This window comes from Ambystoma mexicanum, chromosome 6p (assembly GCF_040938575.1).
Source record: "Ambystoma mexicanum isolate Mex_15411 chromosome 6p, UKY_AmexF1_1, whole genome shotgun sequence".
NCBI lineage: Eukaryota > Metazoa > Chordata > Amphibia > Caudata > Ambystomatidae > Ambystoma > Ambystoma mexicanum.
Window position 1 is genome coordinate 147,140,535 of NC_090935.1, and position 23,806 is coordinate 147,164,340.

General features: G+C 46.2%; 1 long non-coding RNA gene across 1 annotated transcript in view; it reads right to left on the reverse strand.

The window, feature by feature from the left end:
- Positions 1-9,357: 9,357 nt before the first annotated feature.
- Positions 9,358-23,806, reverse strand: part of LOC138511284 (uncharacterized) — a 122,747-nt gene continuing 108,298 nt past the window's right edge. The window contains exon 2 of the long non-coding RNA XR_011280599.1: positions 9,358-9,700. This is a non-coding gene — a long non-coding RNA (uncharacterized lncRNA). The remainder of the gene's footprint in view (positions 9,701-23,806) is intronic.

Here is a 23,806-nt window from a genome sequence, read left to right on the forward strand (position 1 = left end):
AGGACCAGGACAAAGTAGAAAAACCTGAAGAAGTACTGTGATGAAGGACTATGATGAAGGAGAAGGGCAGGATGAAGGAGGAGGACTATGATGAAGGAGAAGGGCAGGATGAAGGAGGAGGAATATGATGAAGGATTCTGTCGAAATATTATGATCACAGAGATGGACCATGAAAAAGGACCATGATTAATGAGAGATATAATGACAAAGCATAAGGATAAAAGAGAAGGACTTGGAAGAAAGAGAAGTGGTATGATGACGATGAATGTCTCTGGCAAAGAATCAGAAGAAACAACTGTGAGCGGAAGTGCACAAAAGAATTATCTGTGATGCAACCAAAATATGCCAATAGCATTGACAGTTGCCAAGCTAACTAAATATTTGATCCTAAGCACCTTTTCACTTCTCTCTCTTCTCTATAGCAATGGTATGTGCCAAAACCAAAAGGTTGAGAAGGCATTATTGAGAAAGGAATTGTTAATACATATTTTTATTTAAATAAACCTTTGGTGGTTTATGAGATCAGTGTTATTGCCCATGGTCAATATATATATATATATATATATATAAATATATGAGTCTATTGAAAGGCATCCTTCAGATACTTGGCTGTAGTGCCATCAATTTGTCAATGACACTCTGATTTAAATTTTTTCGAAACCTCCCAGGGACAACTTCAAAGTGCCTGATATCTTGTCTGCTGAGTTATCTCATGTGATTGTGTAGAGGCAACACCGGTCTATAGAAACGGCCTATGGTCACTGCTTCTCAAATACCTGACTTGGATGCACCAAGTGGTGTAGACGGTAGCAGCTTGAATTTGAGATGGTAGCTTGGTCAGAGCATTTTACCTCCGTTCTGAGCCATCCGCAGTCCTCGCCTGTGAATCTGCCACTTGAAGGCCAAGACAACAGTCAGCATTTTTAAGGTTCTGCAGGGTTTCAGGCAAAATTATTTTCCCATAGCCTAGGGTGAGTGTGCAGAGACTTGGACTAAAGACTTAGTGCACAGCTGGATTTTGTGCACTCATCCATATGGTAAAGGTAGGGAATAAATCTCACCCTCTATAGTTCTACATCCCCCATTGTTCCAATGATCTATTTGTAAGCATCTTATCTCATGTAATAGGAATTTTGTTTTCGTGACATTTCCACAATTTTTATTTTGCGATCCTTGTAAGTAATATTGACTTGTTTTTACCTAGTGTATCGAAATATTGATGGAGAGGAAGACAGGGGATATTCATCTTTTCAGAAACAAAATCACATCGATAAGACCATTTTTTAAAAATATAAAACTTTAATATATATTTTTACATGCAGATATGTTGTTCCTTTCTCTACAGGTTAAAAATAAAAACAACTTACATATTTAGAAATATTTAGACAAATATCAACTAAACTGTAATGGTATTTAAAAGGGTAATTGAAGGATTCTGTACAGTCAAAAAAAACATACAAGTAGGACATGTATAGCATTGCTTTTGTTTAAATGAAATATTAATGTTCAGTGTATGTATGATGATGGCCGCGGAGGTCTTCCTGGTCCAGGTAGGCAATTGATGTAACAACAGCGTCAATTTGCGCATTCCAAAGTGAGTACAAATTATAATCCAGGAAGGAAAGAGCAAGCCACACACGGCTGCTAAATGAAACAGTCAGCAGTTTATTCTCTATATAAAAAAAAAAACATACAGCCTTCAATGATTCCATGTGCAAATTCCCTCTGTAACTCCATTAGAAGCTTTGCTATCTGCCACTTTATCATCTTGAATGATGGATTGCCAAAGTCCGGATACGAGAGACCCCCGATGGTGGATTGCAGGTTAAAAGAGAAGAACAGGATGCTTTGTTATAACAGCTGTTTTCCAGTATCTGCAACCTCTGAAATACTGGATTCTTTTATTTATTTGCTAGCACTAATTTCTCATAAGTATGTCGGTAAACAAAGCCTTTATCTTCATCTGGGTAGCAATCATTTTGAATGAAAAATGTTCACAGTAAATATTTTGCAGTTTTATTAGGTGAACAGTATTTATTTTCAAATCAAGCATTCATTCCTAATACTTCAAGTCTTACGCATATGTTTGCCATCTAAAAAAGAGTGGCATATCTCTTACCATCCTTTTGTTGTTGGTTGCCAACTGCCTGCCCGTCAGCGCTCTGCTGCTCTCAATACCCCTCATTATTGGTTTTCTGTCCTATCCCTTCACATTCCCGTAACCCTCCACTGGTATCCACATCGTCACCTCTGAGGTCCTACCATTACACGTGCCTGCCATAAGGATTGGTTTTCTGTCCGCTCCTACCACATTTCCGTAACCCTCCTCTTGTAGCCACATCATCACCTCGGAGGTCCTAGCACTACACGTGCCTGCCATAAGGATTGGTTTTCTGTCCGCCCCCACCACATTCCTGTAACCCTCCACTTGTAGCCACATCATCACCTCGGATGTCCTAGCACTACACGTGCCTGCCATAAGGATTGGTTTTCTGACCTCTCTCACGACATTCCCGTAACACTCCACTTGTAGCCACATCGTCACCCCGGAGGTCCTACCACTACACGTGCTGCATAAGGATTGGTTTTCTGTCCGCTCCCACCACATTCCCGTAACCCTCCACTTGTAGCCACATCATCACCTCGGAGGTCCTAGCACTACACTTGCCTGCCATAAGGATTGGTTTTCTGTCCTCTCCGTCCACATTCCTGTAACCCTCCACTGGTATCCACATCTTCACTCCGGAGGTCCTAGCACTACACGTGCCTGCCATAAGGATTGGTTTCCAGTCCTCTCCCCCCCAAATTCCCATAACCCTCCACTGGTAGCCACATCGTCACCTCGGAGGTCCCGCCACTACACGTGCCTGCCGGTATGCAGTGATTAAATGGAATCACAAAATAACAAACCCAATTACAACGAATCCAAAATAACTAATTCCAAAATAATGAATTTGGGAAAAAACTAGAAATGGGGTTGGCAGTGGGAATAGTGGTTTTGGGGGTGGGGGAAAACTATTAGGAACAAAACAAAAGGGAGGCTTTGGAGGGATCCCCAAAAACAACGAAAAAGGAATTCGTTTTTTTGGAATTCGTTATTTTGGTATTAGTTGTAATTGGATTTGTTATTTTGTGATTCGACTTAATCACTGCATACCGGCAGGCACGTGTAGTAAAATGCAAATAAGTGACTGCTGTCATGGGCCACTTTTTCCCATGAATGCAGAATTAATGTTGGCAAAGAGAGCCATCGGTGTGCAGAATAGGGCGATCTGCCAGATCCGGATCATTACTTCTATGGTGACCTTGGATGGTCATAGTTCAGAGGTAGATAAAATGGAAATAAAAAATAAAAAAGTTATTAAACTGTTACTATTATTAAAAGTAATAAAACTGTTTGCAGAGGATGTTTTTATGAATGTCTTATTGCTATCAGTGATGCTATTCAGTATTGAGTCAGGAAGACTAGCAAAGAATACCTGACCTGTTTTCCACCAACCAGACCAAAAGGTTTAAAATCTAGGGAGTTGCATGTCACAGTAATTTGAACTTGCTTGTATATCGCTTTTTGTGGGGATATCCTCCACGAACTTTGACACCACTGCGTGTGGGCATCTTTACTAGGGCCTATAATAAGCATTTTGTAGTTGAGGTCCCTGGAAGCCCATTCCTGTTCTACTTAGAAAAAGTGTGATCCTGCCAAATTTACAATAAACTGTAGGTGGCCCAAAAACTGTCTGCCATTAAATAACCCACGCGCGGCCCCGCACCCGTTCTGAACATTACTCTCTCTCTGGGGTAATCATTTCCTCAACAGTCTTGATCAATGAATGCAATTGCGTGGATCACAATAAGCTCTGCAAGCTTTTCTAAAGACAGCCACTTGCTGAGAATGCTGTTTTTCAGTTTCTGGTGGAACTAAATCGCAATCAGTTCCTCAAGCTTCCTTATAGGTTGTGACTGCTTGACAACTGAGTTAATCAGTTTATGGTGATCCTAGATTGCAATCTGTGCGACAGGCTTTCTTGCAGGGTAGGACAGATTGAGAACTCAGTGTGTCAGTGCATGGTGCACAGAGATCACTGCAACCCTGCATTTTCCACTCTGAAAGAATTGCAATGCCACTCAGGCTTCATCGTCGGACAAGAATCACGAAGCGGGATCCAAACTTCTTGCAGGTCCAATGCCCTATGCACTGTTCATGTAGTGCATGTCTTCACGCAAATGGATACTGGCTCAACTCAACACACACTAAAGGTAGTGTGTGCAAGAAGTTACATTTGGGAGTATGTTCCATAAGGAAATAAATAATATGGCAATCTAAAATTCAGGAAACCCCTAAAGAACTCTCATCCTCTGGGAAGACATTGCCAGTTTGATGCCTTGTCGCCATGGCCAGCTCCTGCTTTTATATATTTTGCAATTTTCCTGTACACAGTCAACAAACACTAAACTGATTAATATGTGCCAGGACACCCAAGAGAGTGCCAGATTTTATATATCAAGAAATTGCAATCAGCTCTGTCCTTGTAATCCTCTAAAGCCTGCTTATTCTCTAAGCTGACACTGAAGAGCTGGGGAAGAAGAGTTGAGAAGCTTGAACCTTGGGTTGCCCAAGCACTACAACGTGCCATAAAATGCATCGATGATGGACACTGACAGGGACGTCATTTCACCAAAATGCCGCCAGGGGTAGCGGAAGTGACATCACATGACCCTTGGCCTGTGATGACATCACAGAAAGTGATGCCATTTGACCCCACCCAGAAGTGACATCATGGGAAGCGACAGAACATGACCTTTCACCCCTTTAATGAGTCTGGCAATTATTGTATAGAATTCCACAAAGGCAAATTATTTGTTATTCCTATTCTTTCTTATTTAGGGTCACTGCTCGAAGTGTTACACTTGTGGAACCCACTATTTTTTTAGGAGGCATCAACATAAATTCCAGCCACTCCAGAAATAAAGAGTCACATGGCACTGGCCACAGCCCAGGAGCTGCAATGTAATAAAAATAATATATAAAAACATTTTTTTATTTTTTAGGGGTATCAAGGGAGACCACATGGTTAGCAAGGGAAACTTCAGAGGTCGCAATTTTGACCCCTGGCGACCCCCAAATGACGTCCCTGGACACTGAGCTACTTCTTTCCCTAGCATGCAAATGTTGTGTGCACACGAAAACAAGTTCAGCATTTCATGTTGCATCTGTGTCTTGTCTTTAAGCAATGGAAAGACTAGTTAAGCAATCCCAATTACAACTCATTATTAATAGGAGAGGTAGTGACGTATTTAGCAGTGAGTCTTGCAGTTCTCGAGGAAATTGGTGTTTGAGTAGAATGTTTTCCCACGGCATCAAATGAGCTCTTTTTTATTGGCTGTCCCAACTCATTTGGTGACCTTAGAGGAAGCCTGTGCATATTGATGCTGTTTCAGAACCAACTTGGAGGGCAAGATATGTTGGTGCTCCCTGGCTTCACTCTACATCCACACTTTAGCATTATCCTAGCCCGTCCGTCTCCCTGGGTTGTTCCGGTAGAACTCCTAACCAGCCCCCTGCCCCCAATACCTGAAAAAAGCATTCCACAGCGAGGCATTTTGGGACAATTTTTTGCCCTTTTGAACCCCCTTTTTCTAGGATCTTTATGCATTTTTACCTGCAATATTTACAATCTGTTAACACTTTCGCCAGTGTTTTCTTATAGTCAGTCACACAGTTCAGTTCATCATGTGGGTCGCTTACATGCCAACAATGTGCATCCTGCCCAACTGGGTTTTATCAGATTATTTCATATAAACAAAGTTTCATCAATCACTTGAGTCTTAAGTCAGTAAATCTAGTACCACTTGTCCTCTTTGTGCTTGAGAATTTCCCTCACCTTGGTACCAGTGTACAACTCTAGACTGCATCCATAGCATTGTCTCACAATTCTATAACTGTTTTAAATTGTCTATTATGAGTTAGTTGTTATACCAACATGCTACCCGCTCACTGTGACCGCCCCACCGGGTCATTACCTCTCTGTGCGCAAAATATTCTACAACCTGCATTAGTTACTTTTTTCCTTTTAAAATAGTCTGACCCTAAACCTTCCTCCAACGATCTGTACAACAATCCTGTTTTGGGAAACCTCTCTTAAAGGGATACTACAGTCTAAATCTCAGGGGCACCTAAGATGGCCGCCATGTTCCCTGGGAAGAATGGGAAACTTCCTCTTCACCATATCACCTGATAATGATGTCCTACTGCCTCATACCCCAAATGTTATGAGCGCATTTGACGCTTCTTATTTTATAGAGAATTTTAAGTGTCCTGCCACAACCATTTGTTTTTTGCTTATGCCCCGAACTTATGGCAGTGGCTTTCAGAACTGCCTAAATGTAGGCATACTCTGCCCTGTCGTGTCTTAGATAACGGGGCTCTGCCTTTCAGTATTATCCAGCTGAATAAGTTCCAGTTCCATTGTTTCGTATTCTGATTTGCATGAAACTATTCAAGCCTCCCCACCATAGACACTCCCTGTCGCAACAAAAAGACAGACTTTCTCTCGCCTTCTCTTGCTCTCTTATTGCCTTCAAAGCCTTGATTATACCTTATCGCATGAAGCTTGCAGGGTCTTTTGTCTTTCTAAAGAAAAGTAAAATACTAGATCAGGTCTGCGGATCCTGTTCCCGTTTCACCGATCTGCCTTGGATCATCATTAAGGTCCTATGGTCTTAAGCTGCTAAGTCTCTGGCTCCTGAAAAATCTTAGCAGGTGTGTCTTCATTTTATTTTGCATTTTTAAAGTGCTCACACAGGCCGCGGCCATCGAGTCGCTGTTACAGGAATTGTTTGTTTTTTAGTTGCGTAATTGTTTTTGTCTTAGTTGCGTATTTATAACGCGCTTAAACACCCCTAAGCGCGGACCCAGGGATTGAACCTGTGTTACTCCGTGTCATCTTGCTTCCAAGGCGTTCACGTTGCCACCGAGCTATCCATCTGCTACAATTTAAAGGATCAACTTACTTTGCACAGTGATTGCTCGCCTCTCTCATGGCTCCAACAGGGATCATCGCCAAAACGAATGCCGGGAACTGATCAATTGTTGTTCTTCAATGCACTGCTGATTCAGAGCGGCAAGAAAGGTGACCCCCCGCGCTGGAATAACCATGATTTATACCAGGGTGTAGTCATCCTGCGTAATACTTTGTAGCAAATGCCAGACATAGTAAGATGTTGTACTTTGACTCTTCAGTTCTGCATCATACAGTCTAACTAGTACTTGAAGTTGGGGATAGGCCGTTAATCAGTTTCACATTTGGAATGTTCAAGGCAGATGCTGCCAAGCCCCATAGGCTGGCGATAAGGCCAAGTTCACAATCATCGTCAAGAGACAAATCGACTCCAGTACCTTTTATTGTTCCTGGTTGTGGAAAGACATGAGCAGGAATGCTTAGACACATCAGTTAGATGTCCAAGTCCAATAAAACAAGTTATTTGCAAGAAGAGTTTATTGCGAAAAATGTTAATATACTACACATCGAACTAACCTAATAAGAATGATCTCTCATTGGTTGGCCATTCCACCAGCTGGTGCAAAGGCTAAGCTGTAAAATGGCTTCCTTGCTCATGCCCCCTGCTTCAGGCAGGTGGAAATCCCAGGCATGGGTGAATATGAAGGGGGATGTACACACCATGTCACCCTGGCTGGGCCTGCTTTCCAGGAGGGATAAGTCTGTTTAAGCGTATAACTGACAGTCCGTCCATCAGAAGTGACGAGTCCTTCCACCTATCAGCCTCATAGACTGTTCGCTGAAGACCTACCCCTGAGCTCAAGAATGCTTCAGAAAACCTTAGAAAGTACTTACAGGTCCCGCTCCTCCACTGGCAGCAATGATGGGGCATGATTGAGGGACCTACCGCAGAGGGAGCAACCACGAGGATGTAAGCGGCCGACCGAGAGGATGAAAGAGTAAATCAAGTTATATGGTGTGATTGCTAAGGAGATGTTTGCTCCACCCCTATTTTTTGTCATGCGGTTCGTGTTTGCTACTTCTGCAAAGCCTTCTGATGTGTACTTATTTTATATGTACCGCAGTGTATCTTCAACCTCACAAACTTTATGAAACGTTGCCATATCTTCTACAGTGTCAATGATAGAATGTGGAATTCGCAATTATTTTAGAGAATAGAAGAAATGGTTAGCGAGTGGGATATCATCTAAGATTCACTGAAAATGTCATCTTTCAAGGTGATCCATTGCAGCAGCCATCAAATGGTGGTGGATTAATAAACTGCCGGTCTGGATTTCAGAGAGTCACTCCTTGGTGTAAAGTCAGTGCAATGTGATATTGGGTTGGAGACTCAAAGTCACGTGCAGACATGCAGATGCAAGCATTTGGGAAGCGGATCGGGGTAAAGTCTCGTCCCTCCTCCGACCTGCTAAAATAAGCAGTGTATGCAACAAATAACGAGCTAGTTAAGATCTGCTTCTCTTCTTTTAACTGATTCAGGGGGCATGAGGAACCTGCTGGAGCATCTTCTCCTTGAGGCCACCCCGTCCCGCCCCCCTTTATCACAACCAAAGGTCCAAGACTGGGTGATGTCCACGAAACTCATGGGGTAAAAGGACAGTCAATGTCGCAGACTCTGATCATGCTGTTCAGTTCTAGGGCACTTAGTCTTGGAAATACCGGATCCCTACTTGCCCTTTCATTCAGCCAATTTCTAACAATGACTTTTGCTATTCAAGACTATAGTACTTTACCAAATGTTTTAGGTACACATGGACAGTGCAATTCATCTTCCATTATAATTCTTCTGCTACGGCTCAAGGCTGGAGGAGGTACTTGCCCTCGTTCTTTGTCTGGTTAGTGTCAGAGGAGGGGCTGGATGGCGGGCAGGACGGGGTCTTGCAGGCCTTGCAGAGGATAATGACCAGGAGCAGGATCAGGAAAGCTAAAGCGCAGTTGAAGACAATGGCCACTACTGCTCCGGTCGACAGACCCGCACCCATTGCACACCTGATGCAGAGAGGCTGGAGCAAGAGCAGCTCCCGATCTCCCTCCAACGGGGGCGGGGGGGTGGGCACACCGATCACACCGAGTCACCCATAGCCTTGCAGAGTCTAGAAAAGAAAATGTCTGTCCACTCTTAAACAGAAGCGTGGCTGTTCCCACAGAAAAGCTCCTTTGCAAGAGGCGGTCGTCGGAGATGTTTCTTGAAAGCGACCTTCCGTTTGGAAGAAAGACTCAACCACATTTCCATTGGACGACGGCCAGATGGGAAACACATTTCACGCCAGCAATGTTTTCAAAGTGAGCTTATAACACTCAAAGATTGCAAAACGGAATGTTCCACTCTTCGGCTGCATTACCAGAGCTTCTCCTGCCGGCGCTTCTGCTGTGCCTTTGCCAAGACGGCTCAACTTTCAGAATGTTTCCACAGAAATCCAGTCGCAGTTGAAACAGGGGACACATTCAGTTAGGCTTCAATGAGCTCCTGTTGAACTAACAGACGACCCCCCCCCCCCAAAAATAAAATAATGAATGTGGCCCAATTAGCGCAGGTTTCAGGAATATCCCGGGCCAGGCACAAGGCCACTTGTGCATTAATTTGTAGCTTCGAGACCACGCTCGTCAAGCTCCAGGAGTCAAAGGTCAGCTGCTGCATCTGTCTTCGGATCTCACAAGATGGCAGCTTGCATGGCACCATTCTGGAGGAGATAAAAAACAAACGAAGAATATATATTAAAGGTCTTAATAGGCGTTCCATTCCCTATATCCAGATATGCTTCGCTGTTTACAGGCGGGCAAGAGCTGTGCTCCAAATCAACACTTAACAATCTTTATTTATTATTAGGAACATATGAAATTGAAATGGAAAATAATGTTAAACATGTCAAGCTTCCTTGCAAGCTTCCTTCCGTATCTTGCACCCTGAAAACATTGAAAACCTCATGTATATGCACCTCCAGCCCAAGACACAACCGACAAATCACAGTGGCTTTTCCAGTGATATTTCATAATGGCCCTCATTATATGTTTGCAGATATCCGGGCGGTATTACCGACAGCATACTGGCAAACGGTAATACCGTTACTGATGCCTGATGTGCCGGTATTACCGGCAGATTACAGGTTCCGGCAAGGGTCGGTAAATCCCCATTCCATGGGCTCCATGTGGGGATTGCCGGGATTAGCGGCACCGGTAATATGGATGCTGGTTATGACGGCTGTTTTTTTGCTGGTGCAGTGCCTGACTTACCTCCAGCTCTTGGCTGGAGGTAAATCAAGCCACCCCACTGGCAAACTTGTAGTTTGCCGGTATAGAAACATGCTGGTACATGGAATTACTGGCACATTAATTCCGGACCAGCCAACTAATAATGAGGACCTTGGCCTCATTACAAGTTTGCCGGTCTGGAAACAAGGGTGCCAGTAAACTCACCGGCACCCTTGTTTCCGGACCAGCAAACTACATATCTGCCTGCCATGGCCATGGCCGTTGTGCCCGACAGGTCTGACCCTCCTGGGCGCAGCGGCCACAGTAGGCAGACCGTTCATGAAAGTGCCGGCACAGAGTCCCCACTCTATTAGAATGGGGACTTACATTTTACCGGAGCCTGACTTTCCGGGCCGCCGGACTTGGAATCTCCCGCTGGCACCCAGAAGTTAGACACTGGTAAAAAATATTACGAGTCTGCTGTCATGAGGTGGTGAGGCGTAGTCGAGTGTAGGTAAGCAGAGAATTTATGTGAACGGCATGACCGGATTGTTGTCGTAGTGCTCTCTGTATACTTATGTGTGTGGTTAGCCGTGCCTGCGGCCAGTGGAGTTGTGTATTATACCTACCATTGCCGCCAATTGGAGGCACTTCAATTGTTAGGGCGCCCGCTCAGGTAGGTGGCTTCTTCTGTTTCTTGAAGCCGTGATGGAAACAGTCTTTGTTCCAACTAATCGACACAGGAGACCAGATTCTTTTGTGTAGGATGGGTGTTTGTTTGCGGTCTAGGTGGCGTTGGTTCAATCACTCCACTGTGCTTCTACTACTATTGTGATTTGCCCGTTTTCTGTTGGTTTACCTGGCACAGTCGTTCATCAATCCTGTGACATTGCCTATGAGGGTGATGTGAGTCTGCTACTGGCTCTTGAGGGACGGCAGGGTCATGCTAGGTATATAAGAGTGAATGTGGCCCGGGCCGCCGCGAACACAGTCAGCACCATCAGGTGTTTGTAGCAAAGAGGTCGGAGACACCATGAATGCAGCTAGATCTGCCGTGGCAGACAGTCCATATACTTCCGGTTAAAGCAGTAAAAAGCCAGGTTTTGGGGGCTTTTTTGAGGTAGACGGGATGTGTACTGAACAGTGTCCCAGGCGGTGGGAGCTAGGATAGAGAAAGCTGAGCTACCAACTCTGGTGGAGTGGTGCAGTGGAATCACCGAGCCTAATGGAGGTTTCTGGGGGGCTGGTAGTGGCAGATTCACAAATTTGTTTCAAGCCGTTGCGGTGAGTTGCAGATAAGAGGGTCGAAATCGCTCAAAGATATTCAGGGTACACAGGACAGTAAAACAGAGACCCTGTATTACCAATGAAAGTTTGAGATTTGGGTAAGAGGCTAGCGGAAAATAAACAACTTCAAAAGGGGCACCCGAGAAGGAGAAAATGGTGGGCGACACACTAGTGTTAGTGTCTGCCTCTTGAAACGAGTCGAGGAGTTAGGTGCCATTAGGTGCCAGGTGCCATTGTGTGACATCTGGGAGGAGTTGCCGGAGGTGCCAGGAAAACCTAAAGGGCAGCTTTTTGAAGAGTTTTGCTTGCCTGATTTTACTGGAAAACAGCAGCACCCACACACACACACACACACACACATGAATCCAGTCTGTGGGGCTCATTAGAACTTTACAGGTCCAGAAAGAATAGCGGACCAATTGCTGGTAATTCCGTCACCAGCACTGTAGGGGCACTGGCAGAAAAATGCCTGAAGCACTGGTACTACCGGTGCTGGTGATTCCAGGATTCTAATCACATGGAGTCCTATGGCACTCCAAGGGAATGGGAACTTACCGTCACTCTGTCCTCTGTAATATGCCGGATATCGGGTGGCAGAGACGGTAAGGGGGTTTGCCAGTAGCCCATCAGAATTACTGTTGCTGTGCGTTGTTAGGTCCCTACAAAAGTCAAAAGTGTGGCTGTACTGCAAAGCAACCAGATTTGGCTATATGCACACTATGACGGAACATGTTGTGCTGATGGAAGCCAGGGACCAACTTGGGTACCACATCTATGTGCCCCTATATGGAGTAGCAGTCTGCCCAGACAGGGGAAGATGTCAAAAGATCCGAGTTGCATACCTCCCCATTCCATTAGATTAGACAAAACATAATGCCTTCTCCAGTTCAAACTATTACCCCTGAAAATATTTCAGCTGCATCAATGCTATCCTCTGGGAGTAAGGCACAAAACTCTACCCTCTGTGACCCATTGGCGAATAGCAATGATCTCCCATTACAGCAATGCAGTTGTATGCCTTTGATCGAGGCCAGAGTTATCACAAGTCCCAAGATGGGCGCCTCGAACAATTGAGAATCTGGCTATCATGTGGGCAGTAGGTATGTTGCTATACTCATTTGTTGAAAACACTGCAATTCCGGTGCCTTACGGCGAGTAGTGGATCACTGCTGAGAAGTTCCTGGCCAACTTTGTTCTAAAACTGTTCAGGAATTGTACGATGGGTTTACGGCTGCAGTGTAGAGTGGACTACAGCAGTTTATGGGGAAAAAGTACACTTCACCATGGACGGTGGACTAGATCCCGAATCGTTGACCACATGGCCTTCACAGCACACTGGGTGGTCTTTGAGAGGGGTCCCAGAGTAATCCCAGCTGCCAGCCGCCATGTTCAGCTCAGCACCATGCAACCTTTTTGAATGCAAGGGTTTCAATGCAGGGGCCATTGTCGAGTTGATATCTGGGAGGAAGTGACAGCACAAGTAGCAAAACACTCATTGTTTGCATTCAGACTTCGATGAAGCAGGCAATGGATCAAATTTGCCTGGTGCTTACGAATAAGCAATGCACACACATCAACTGTGCCAATTTCAAGTGTGGCACAAGTTGCCACTGCACAACCTGAAGAGCTTGGATGGGCATCCGTTGGCACTCTACTTTGCACATGTCGGATAGACTACTTCAGCGGCACAATTCCATCACAGATTACTCTGACAATCATAAGAGAGCTCTAGATGAGGTTTTTCTAAATCCAAAACAGCTGATATCCAATGGGCCTCATTACGAGGTTGGAGGTAGCTGTGCCGGTTTTACCGGCAAGGCTACCTACAAACTCGCATCCGGGTCTGGCACCCGTGAATGGGCAATTACTAGGCTATTCCGGCCCAGACAGACCCGGTAATGCTGGTGGCATCATTGTGCAATACATCACTGAATCCTGTTGAAAGCTTTGAGAGCAGTGATGGTGCAGCCTACGGTGAGGAGAATATGTAGGACAACCTCCTCAGGCTCTCCGGCATCTTGAATACAGTTGGGGCATCAGGAACGGATAGTGTACCATAATTCTCACAGTTGCTTGATGCCTACAGGACGCTTTGCCCATGTGAAATGATGATATCTTTTTACTGTATTGGTACTGCAAGCGGCTTATCTGGCCAGCAGTACATGGACGAGCTGCTGTATAATAACTAAGCTGCCCCCCTGCAAGAGTGAAGTCTGAGAGAAATGTTAGTACAGCCAGGGCTGTTGTCTCTAACATCCGGGAAAGCATTGCAGTGCTGCCTTTTGAGCAAATGAAATCTATACGAATGAACAGACACTTCACTGCTGAAGACTATAGAATGACATCTACCCGTAGCCAACACACCAGCTCGGAAGATGGCGATGATTTGTTATGTGGCACATGTCAGACACTGAAACTGGAGCTGGGATGGTTCATGATCTGTTTGGTTGAGAAATGGATAGCTCTATTAATGACTTTGACTGAGTCTATGTGACCAGCTGCTACCTTAACCATTCACTTGCATTGACAATACTGTTTTGAATCCTGATCACACACAGTGTTTACCACCCCAGATAATAACGGTTGCTGCCCCCCAGGTAATAACCGCTTACCTCCCTACCCCAACTCCACGTACCTGCGCTGTTCAGTCCCTCACTGGTGCCGGGAGCAGGACTGTCCCTAGCGCAACTCCCCGACATGATTAGCCGCCATGGAAAGGGAGAAGGGACCACATGTAGTCCCTTATCCCAATCCCTGGTGGCCATTTTCTGTGTTTTCTTTTTTATAAGCATTTTTAATGGCCGCCATGGAAGGGAGAGGGGACTGACTACGTGTAGTCTTTTCTCCCCAAACATGTGGGTCCTTTTTTAATACTTTTTTTTCTCGAGTTGAGAAACAGCTTTCAGGCCATTTCGCAACTAGAGAAAATTACTATTAGTACCCCGTTACCTAATAGCACTAGAACCCTTGGAGGGGGGGCATTACTGTACTGGTAATGCCCTGCAGCTTACGTTAAACCCCTTGTGACATCCCGGGGCATTACCAGATCAGTAATGCCCCCCTCCAAGGGTTCGATTACTTTATTCAATTTAATTGTTTCAGAGTGGGCAGAAACTATTATGACCGTTTAGCAGATTGTGGGCCTGATCACGGGTTGGGCGGTAGCCCTTAAATGCGGCAGTAACGTTGTTACCACCACATTGAAGGGTCAGCCCAATCTTAAGTTTGCCATGTTTACCTGCAGCTCACAGTCAGAAACATTCCCATTTTTGGCACAATTACCGCCAGCACTATCATCACGCGGAAATTGTGCTGCAAATTCCCCATTGGGGAATGGGAATACCAGTTAGCACCCAATCCGTGATCCGGCAGTTATACCGCCGGACAGGTGGGCACTTAGGCAAATAAAGTTGGGTGGTATCCCAGACAGAATACCGCCCAACTCACGATCAGGCCCAGTGTGCTTACAAACACCTGGGAACCATCTTTCATGTAAACTACCCATGAATTCCCTAAAAATCAAGTTCTATGTTTGCCTTGTTCGGTTTGACCAAGCCTAAACAGCTGGGAACACACAAATGGGATCTGTGCCTAACAGCACCATACAGCTGTGGGATAATATACACGCATTACCCCGGCCACCGAGTAAAGGCGAGAACAATAGACTAGGTCTAATGATATACTTCTCGCAAGAAAAACCAATCCAAGGGGGTTCCGATCGTGGAATGTGTAACAGCGAAAGGAACAGTGTGAATAATGACCAGTTCAAAAAAAGGAGAGAGGAGGAAAAATAACAGTGCCCTAAAATTGCAGGGAGGACCCCCCACTGACGCTGCCTTCAGCAGGATATAATTTAGGAATGTCTCTACACCTGCTGTGCAGAATCTGGTCTATAAATGTTTTATTAGCTGTGGACAGGGTTATTTTAACATCAATCTGGGGTTTAGCATGCCAGAGAAAGTGCTTTTATGAGTAATCAATATTAATCCTACTGTTTGATGAAGCGACAGAACATTCCATTTTTCATAGTACACACTAAGCGACTGGATTTCCTGATTTCCCGCAATTTATTTTCTCGATTGAAGCCGGTTCCTTTGCACCGTCCATGACCTGGAGCAGCCCTCTAAAACATGTAGTTTTCTTTTTGCAATTGACATGATTCGAACTGTAAGTGACTGCCAAACTCAATTACCATTACCGCCAAACTGCTAGATTACAAGAGGTGGGGAAGGCAGCGTTAGTCCCCATTTCTGGAGTCCAGAGCACTGCATCAGGATGTTGGTGACTTTATTGCGGGTGGTAATTCTACTGAGGTAGATCTGGTAAAAAAGATGTGCACGGTTTGGCACAAGGGCCCCAGCTACAATCTTTGGAAGCCCATATATGACACCCTGGGTGCCAGTCACTGTGATAGAAAATACCCGCCCATCAGTTCTTTGTCAGTTGTTGTGAGAGAGAGCATTGCACAAAAGCACCCTTGTGTGGTTCCCTGTCTGCTATACATTAAGGCGGTGCTTCACATGAAAGATGCAGCTCAGTAACCTAAGGACCATCAACATTATGTCCCATAGGCCTCCATGGAAATGGATTCCCAGAATGACTGGCACCGTTAGTACCAGTGCCGGTGATTCTGGCATTTATTTGCCAGTAGTAGCCTGAACCAGGCCTGCCGATAGTTCACTTCCCCCACCGGCAAACTTGTGCTTCCACTGTCCGGAAAAAAATGGCAGTGTGAGAATTACCAGCATTTTCTCCGAACCAGGGAACTCCTATTGATGTTGCATTTCAAAAATGCATCTAAAATTAAAATATTAACATTAAATCTAGTTTTTAATGTACACCTTTCTTATTCATTAATGAGGATTTCTCTCCTCCCTCCACTGACATACACACTCCTGCTGGGCTTCCACTTGTGTTTTGTTGTAATTAGCCCCTCCAAATTTCATTTATGTTACTGAAGTCCATTTGTTATGCTCATTTTTCATGTTATCTACTCATCAGAGGGCACTAGAAGGCCGACCAAGATGGCGGCTCCCTAAAGAGCTCCACACGGCTTCCAATTAATCCTGCAACATCATCTCTCTGTGGCGTACTCTGTGACTGCCGTTGCCACCTGAAATCCTTGGGAGACACTGCCGCCCACACAGAGCCTGTGATCGCTGCCAAAAACCGAATATCTAAGCACTGGCGAGGCAGCGGTCTGGGGCCTATCCACCCGCGGAGCTTGAGAGATTCCACCGCGGAGGGCTGTGCTGTCGGCGGCGCTCACCAGAGGAGTGGCCGGCGAAGACTGAATTGTACGCTGGAGGAGATCGAGGGCGGACACAGTGAGCAACGAGGCGTGGGCCGGGAGACAGGCACGTCCCAAGCGCCTGCTGAGACGTGAGTGATCCGGCAGCCTGCAGTGGGCCCCGCCCGACAGCCCAGCGCGGACAGCGGAGATGGAGTCGCTGTGCCCAGGAGGGCCCCAGAACGGAGTTAAGGTAGGAGCGCTCCGAGCGTACTACCAGCAGGGTGACATCTGCCGCAGTGAGATCTACATGCCCGCAAGACACCTGCAACCACTGGCGACTGTGGGAGCTGCCCGCGGGGTAGGGACATCATAGAACCCCTGCCACCGAAGTCATCCGCACCATTCGGCGGCGCCGGAGCACCTCCCTCCTCTCGCTCCAGTATAACTTGCTCTCTGGTTGAGCATGTGGACCGCCTGAACAGCTGGTGTTGCATGGGCCCTGGCCCGCGTGCATGCTCACACTACCTGCCTAAAACTGCGCGGACGCTCCAGTCCGAGATCAGTGCGGATCCCCCCCCAGGGTGAAGATAACAGGAGCGGGGCCCCTGCTGGCCCGGAAACCGCTGCCGCCGACACCAAACAGACCATAAGGCGGTGGAGCGTCCCCTGGTTCAGCCTGCACCTAGATCACAAGCAAACAACCTACGCAAGTACGGAGGATCACACCCTCAGAAACACCAAGCCTTACACGAACTGAAAGCGGACTCTACCGCAGCCTGGGCGTCACGCCCCAAGACATTGTAAAACCTTGGCCACCCAAAAAAAAAAAAAAAAAAAATATATATATATATATAATACTCACTGATGCTATCGAACAGCGCACCCCAATCACCTGGAAGGCGACAGCTTGAAAACACACAGGTCTGGGACGACTGCCTTGGGGGCCTCAACTTTGCGCTGTCCTACAGCGAGAGAAATGCACAATTCCAAGGTCCATCCCTGGTATAGGCGAACCGGACCGCACTAAACCCAGCAATTAGCCGGCACATCCTGCCCACTATTCTGCAGCAACCCAATATATGCTGAGACTCACACCAAGCTACTACCCTCGGTGTCACAGCTGCTCGATATAAGTGTACAAACAACAACTACATCAGGGTTGAATATGGGTCCAAACCGACAAGTCCCAAAGGAAACGGAACTTCGAAGCCAGCTCCTCTACCAAAGTGACTAACCCTAACAGCAGACAGCAGTCACCCACACAAGAAGCCTCTCAAATGGAAGAAGAATTGCAGAACTTTGATGTCAGAGAAATCCTACTTGACCTGAAAGCTGGAATAGGAAGTTTAGGTAGCAAACTCGACACACTATCCTCGAAGGTCGATCAGCTCCAGCACCACCTGGACAAACATGCAGACAGATTAGATGCAGTTGAGCAACGTGTGTCAGACCTCGACGACAGAGCAACGTCCCTGACCTCCAGAGTACCCTGGTTGGAGTCTCAAATGAAAGCGGTGTGCGCCAAAAATGAAGACTTAGAAGGGCGCTCTCGTAGAAATAACATCAGAATTATAGGGGTCAGAGAGCAACAGCTTCGTATTAAAATGGAAGAACACGTGGAAAGGATCTGCATGGAACTATTGGGTGCTGAGACCCTCTCCCAGCTATTTGCCATCGAAAGAGTGCACAGAGTTCCCAGCGCGAGACCAATCCCAGGAGCAAACCCACGCCTGATTATAGCAAAACTGCTGAATTATAAAGACAGCGATGCGATACTCAAGGCGGTTAGAGAAAAAGGAGAACTACAATATGAGGGAGATCATATTCAGTTCTTTCCCGACTTCTCCCAAGCAGATCACACACAACCATTAAACGACGTCTACAGGACAATCAAATACTGTACTCAATGCTCTTCCCCGCGAAACTTCGCATCCAACACGAGGGTAAAACACATTTCTTCAATACGCCTGAAGAAGCCAGTGACTATCTAGACCGTGCCGGCTGCAGACCCGTCTCTAACAACGCAAGACCACAACGAAGAGACCGTGTGAGGCGTGACCCCCCCATGAACCACTCCGTAAGTAACGATCGGCAAGTGCATCAAGTCACCGTCACCACTTGGAAACATTCACCACCGAATTTATAATCTACAATTTCATTCTCCTCTTGGAAGGCTACTAGCGCCCCGAGCGCAGCAATGTTTACTGTTTTGTTTATAAGGGAAGGATCATTGTGGGTCAGTTGGGGGTTGCCCATGCAAGGGTGGGATAATAATAACACAAAGACGCCATCAACTGCTCACCTACACAACATCACGTCCATGCTGGAGAACCCCATCCAGAAGACACAAAAAATCAACAGATCCTCATACATGTCCAGGCTCCACCAGAAACCCATAGACCACGACACATCCTCAATAAACCATCCACCCATCCTCCGGTAGCACGGTTTAAAATAGCCACCTGGAGTATCCGTGGAGGCAACAAACCAGCAAAAACCAGGAGAATTCTTCAATACCTCAGAAGGCACAGAATCAACGTGGCCATGCTACAGGAGACCCATCTCTTACCGTCCGCGGAACAACACTGGGCCAGATCCTGGGGGTGCCATAGGTACTTTTCATCATAGTCATCCTATGCACGCGGAGTGGCAATCCTAATCGACAAAAGAGCTAACTTGAGCTTGATTGAATCAAAAAAAGACACAAAGGGGTTGGGCCCTGCTGGTGAAGGTAATCCTGGCTGGGAAAGAAATAGTCCTAGTAAACTCATACGCTCCCAATACAGATGGTCCAAAAAACTTCAACTGGGTCATGACGTAACTGGATAGAGTCAACTCAGTAACGGTCATATGGGGAGTGGACCTTAACACACCAGTGGACCCCAGTGCAAATAGGTCTCACAACACGTCCAGCAGACCAACCAAGGCGAGCCTCCAGGTCAAAGAGATCTGCCACACATTTGATTTAATCGACACGTGGAGACACTCCAACCAGGATGCAAAAGAATACACCTTCCACTCAGCCAGCCACAATACCAGCTCCCGCATAGACTATATTTTGGCATCAGCACACGGTCCATTCAGCTGGGGACCGGGTCAAATTCTCCCACGAACCTTCTCAGATCACTCAATGGTGCCGCTCGAATCACGCCATCTGGCGCGACAGCACCAGGTCTCAATTGGAGATTCAAGCCAGGTTCACTAGCAGACTCTGTGTTCGCAACAGAGTTACAACAAGAAATCACGTCATTCCTGGAAACAAACCAGGAATCTGTTGGCTCCGCCAGCACTATATGGGAAACGCTGAAGTGCTACATCCGCGGAGTGTGCATGGCAAAAGAGAGCGGTATCCTAAAACTGATTCGTCGTGAATTGACCAGCAGCGAACAACGCTTAAAAGAACTCAAACTCAAATGCACTACTTCAAACGAACCACAGACCCAAGCAGATTTAAAAGAAGAATTGCTAAAGTTTAAGGAAACAGCGACGCGCGACGTAAGGTTTCTAGGACGGAGGCATCAGATCCGTCAATACGGTGAGGGCTAGAAACCGGGAGCACTACTAGCCCGTCTACTAATAATTGACCAAAATCCTGCCCGAGTAGAACGTATTAAAGACTCAAACGGAGCCCTAGTCTACGCGGAAGAAGGAATAGTCAATGTGTTCCGGAACGTTTATCAAGACCTGTATAGCTCTAGGTCCCGAGTCACTACGAGACTTTCTCAACGATACCAAACTGTACTGGTTTGACAATGACTTGCGCAAACCCCTAAATATGCCCATAACACAAGAAAAAATTCTAGAAGCAATCAAACACCTCCCGAACACCAAAGCACCCTGCCCCAATGGGCAATGAGAATTTTACAAAGCCTATTTGAGCACGTTAGCCCCCCTGTTACTCCGTGTCTACGAAGAGTCCTTAGACCAAGGGATTCTCCCACCCACACTGCAGTAAGCCAATGTAATAGTAATACACAAGGAAGGCAAACCCCCCGAAGACTGTGCATTCTACAGACCAATCTCCTTGATCAACCTGGACAATAAGATTCTGGCCAAAATGCTAGCATCGTGCCTACTCCCTCTCATGCCAGCACTGATGCTTGGCGATCAGGCCGGCTTTATTCCAGGGCGCAGCACAACCTACGGCATCAGGAGACTATTCAGCGTCATAGAAGCCCTCAAGCCAACGCAGCAGGCAATAGCTGTACTGCTTGACACGAAGAAGTCATTTGACTCTGTCGAATGGCCATACATCTTCGCAACGTTAAAACAAATGGGATTGGAGAATTCCTTTATTAAAATGATTTTGCTGCTTTACACCGACCCTCGCTCCTATATCACCCTGGGGAACACAAGATCCCCTAGTATTAAATTACAACGAGGGACCCGACAGGGCTGCCCCCTATCAGCGCTCATCTTTGCCCTAGTGATGGAACCCCTAGCCTCACGGCTAAGATCCTACCAACTGCACAGAAGTCTAACGTTGGGACCCCATAAACTAGTGGTTTCTCTATATGCTGACGATGTCTTGTTATTTGTTAAGGACCCTCAAACTAACCTCCATCCCATAATGCGGGAGGTGATAAAGTTTAGCCATATCTCAGGCCTCAAAACCAGTCATTCAAAATCAGTAATATTCCCACTGACCCCGGGTACCACTAAGTTTGCAGATGATCATGGCTTTAAGTGGGAAAACACAAACGTCCGATATCTAGGTATCTACATGTCCCTCAAATATAACGATATATACAAAGACAATTACTGGGCAACACTAAGCTACCTGTGGGAACGGGTTCACAGGTGGAAGTCACTCCCACTAACACTCTGGGGCAGAACCTCACTGACGAAAATGGTTATTCTCCCCAAGCTCCTTTATTTATTCACTAACATACCATTACTCCTACCAAGATCCTTTTTCTAAAAAATCAAAAGCCTCATTCTGGAATTACTGTGGTCGGGGAAGCCGGCACGGGTAGCCTACACAACACTGACACTGCCAACAACAAACAGCGGCCTCGCACTCCCTGATATAGAGAAATATTACTGGGCGGCCCAGGCACAATTTCTAAGCCACTGGTACACAATACACTTCATTCGCCCACACGTACAGGTGGAGCGGGCTCTTGCATCCCCCAACCTGCTGAGAGCTGTTATCATAAGCCACATTCCGGTACCTCACAACACATTGAACACAGTCCTATCCACCTATGCAGTCTGGAAGAAGATTGCACAGAATTACGATATAAACATAAGGTTCTCACCCTTACTGCCAATTAAATTCATCCCAGGCATCCCCCTAACGGCCGAAAAAGTATTTCTTATATGACTAGACAAACTCAAAGTCCATTCTTTTGGAGACCTCTTCCATGAGTGCACTTTTATAACCCCACAGATGGCTAAAGAAAGAGGAGGCACTACTTGGCTCAACACGTTCCTCTACTTTAGGCTACGCTACACCCTACAGGCCATGTTCCCATCGTTCCCAAACAACTTGCAACATGGGACCTACTACATAAAGTAATTCAGGCGAAAGGCGAGGGGTGACTAGTGTCACTGTTATACAAGTCCCTACTAACAGACAAAATATCTATAGATCCCTGAGTGAAGCTAAGGTGGGAAACTGCCATTCAAACTAAAATATCCGATGAGGACTGGGCCTACATCCTCTGTCAAACACAAAAAGTCGCCATAAACACCGCCTTAAGCAAATTCATTTGAACTTTGTGCACCAAACCTATTACACCCCAGCCAAAAAACACAGGTACCATCCAGAACTGTTGGCACAATGCGAAAGATGTGATACTCCTAACGGAGATTTCTTCCATCTCGCCTGGAACTGACCCGGGGTATATCAATTCTGGACTACTATCCTACAAGCAACAGCCGACATGCTAGGAGAGTACGTACCCCCACTCCCGATAGTGGCCCTTCTAGGGATGACCGAATATCTGCAGCCCGCATCTAAGAAATTAGCAGCCCTCCTCCTGGTGCTAGCGCGCAGAAGGATTGCTATGACATGGAGCCGCGGTCCAGTTCCCACAATCGCAGCGTGGAAAGAAGACATTCTATACTGTCAAGATATGGACACTGAATTTATTAGGACATTACCGCTGCATGCACGACCCCCAGACATTTGGGGCCTCTACATAGCATACCTGCTGAAAAACGATGAGACCTCAAATTCTCAAACTGGCAGCGCGGAAACAAGATAAAAAGACAAGTAATGGCGAGCAGAGCTGCAGGTGGCAGACTAAACTTCTGGGGATAAAATCAACAATAAATAACTGTTAAACTAAGCGTCTGGGATGGGGGGAATATGAGCAGTGTGGAAAATAAGTTAGAACTGTTGTGACTGCACCCAGTTGGTGCAAACGTGTATGTATGTGTAAATTCCAAAAATAAAGTATTTTTAAAAACAATGTTATCTATTCATCTACATTTGTGGACCTAGTGACAGTTTTCTTATACCTGCGGGCTACAATACTTATCTTATGTTTTGTTAGGTTGTACTTGAATGTCATGTTGCTTAGTACAAGTCGACGAGGGTTGTGAAGCAGCTGCAAGACGGCGGGTAGCGCTCCACAAACACCCACCAAACAATTCAGTAATACAGGTTACTGGCACACAGTTCAGGAAAAGGGCCCCAACACCCAATGCCGAGCTGCAAATGTAAGCTGGTAAGCAGACTCTACAACCCTGCTGAACCTAAGATTCCCCCGCTGCTCTCTATTAATAGGATCACGCAACTGCAGCCCAGGTGGAGAAGAGTATAAGGCGTGATCATGCAAATTAACTCCCATAAGAACCCAGCCTCAGGCCAAGAGGAATCCAACTTCCCATGTCACTATTACCATCCACATAAAGCTCCAAGCAGGCTCTAAGAAGCTTCCAGGCAGCGCTGTCCAGTGCCTTCCTCCAAGGGGAGTCACAGAGCGAAACACCCCCCCCATTTAAGTGTGCCTTTAGTTCCTCCCAGCTTTCCCACCTATAAAACCATGGCCCGGGAAGTAAGTAAAAGTGTGTGTCCTCTCCTGTTCCCTTCAGCATCGCTGCAAAACACCCAGACACAACAGCAAGG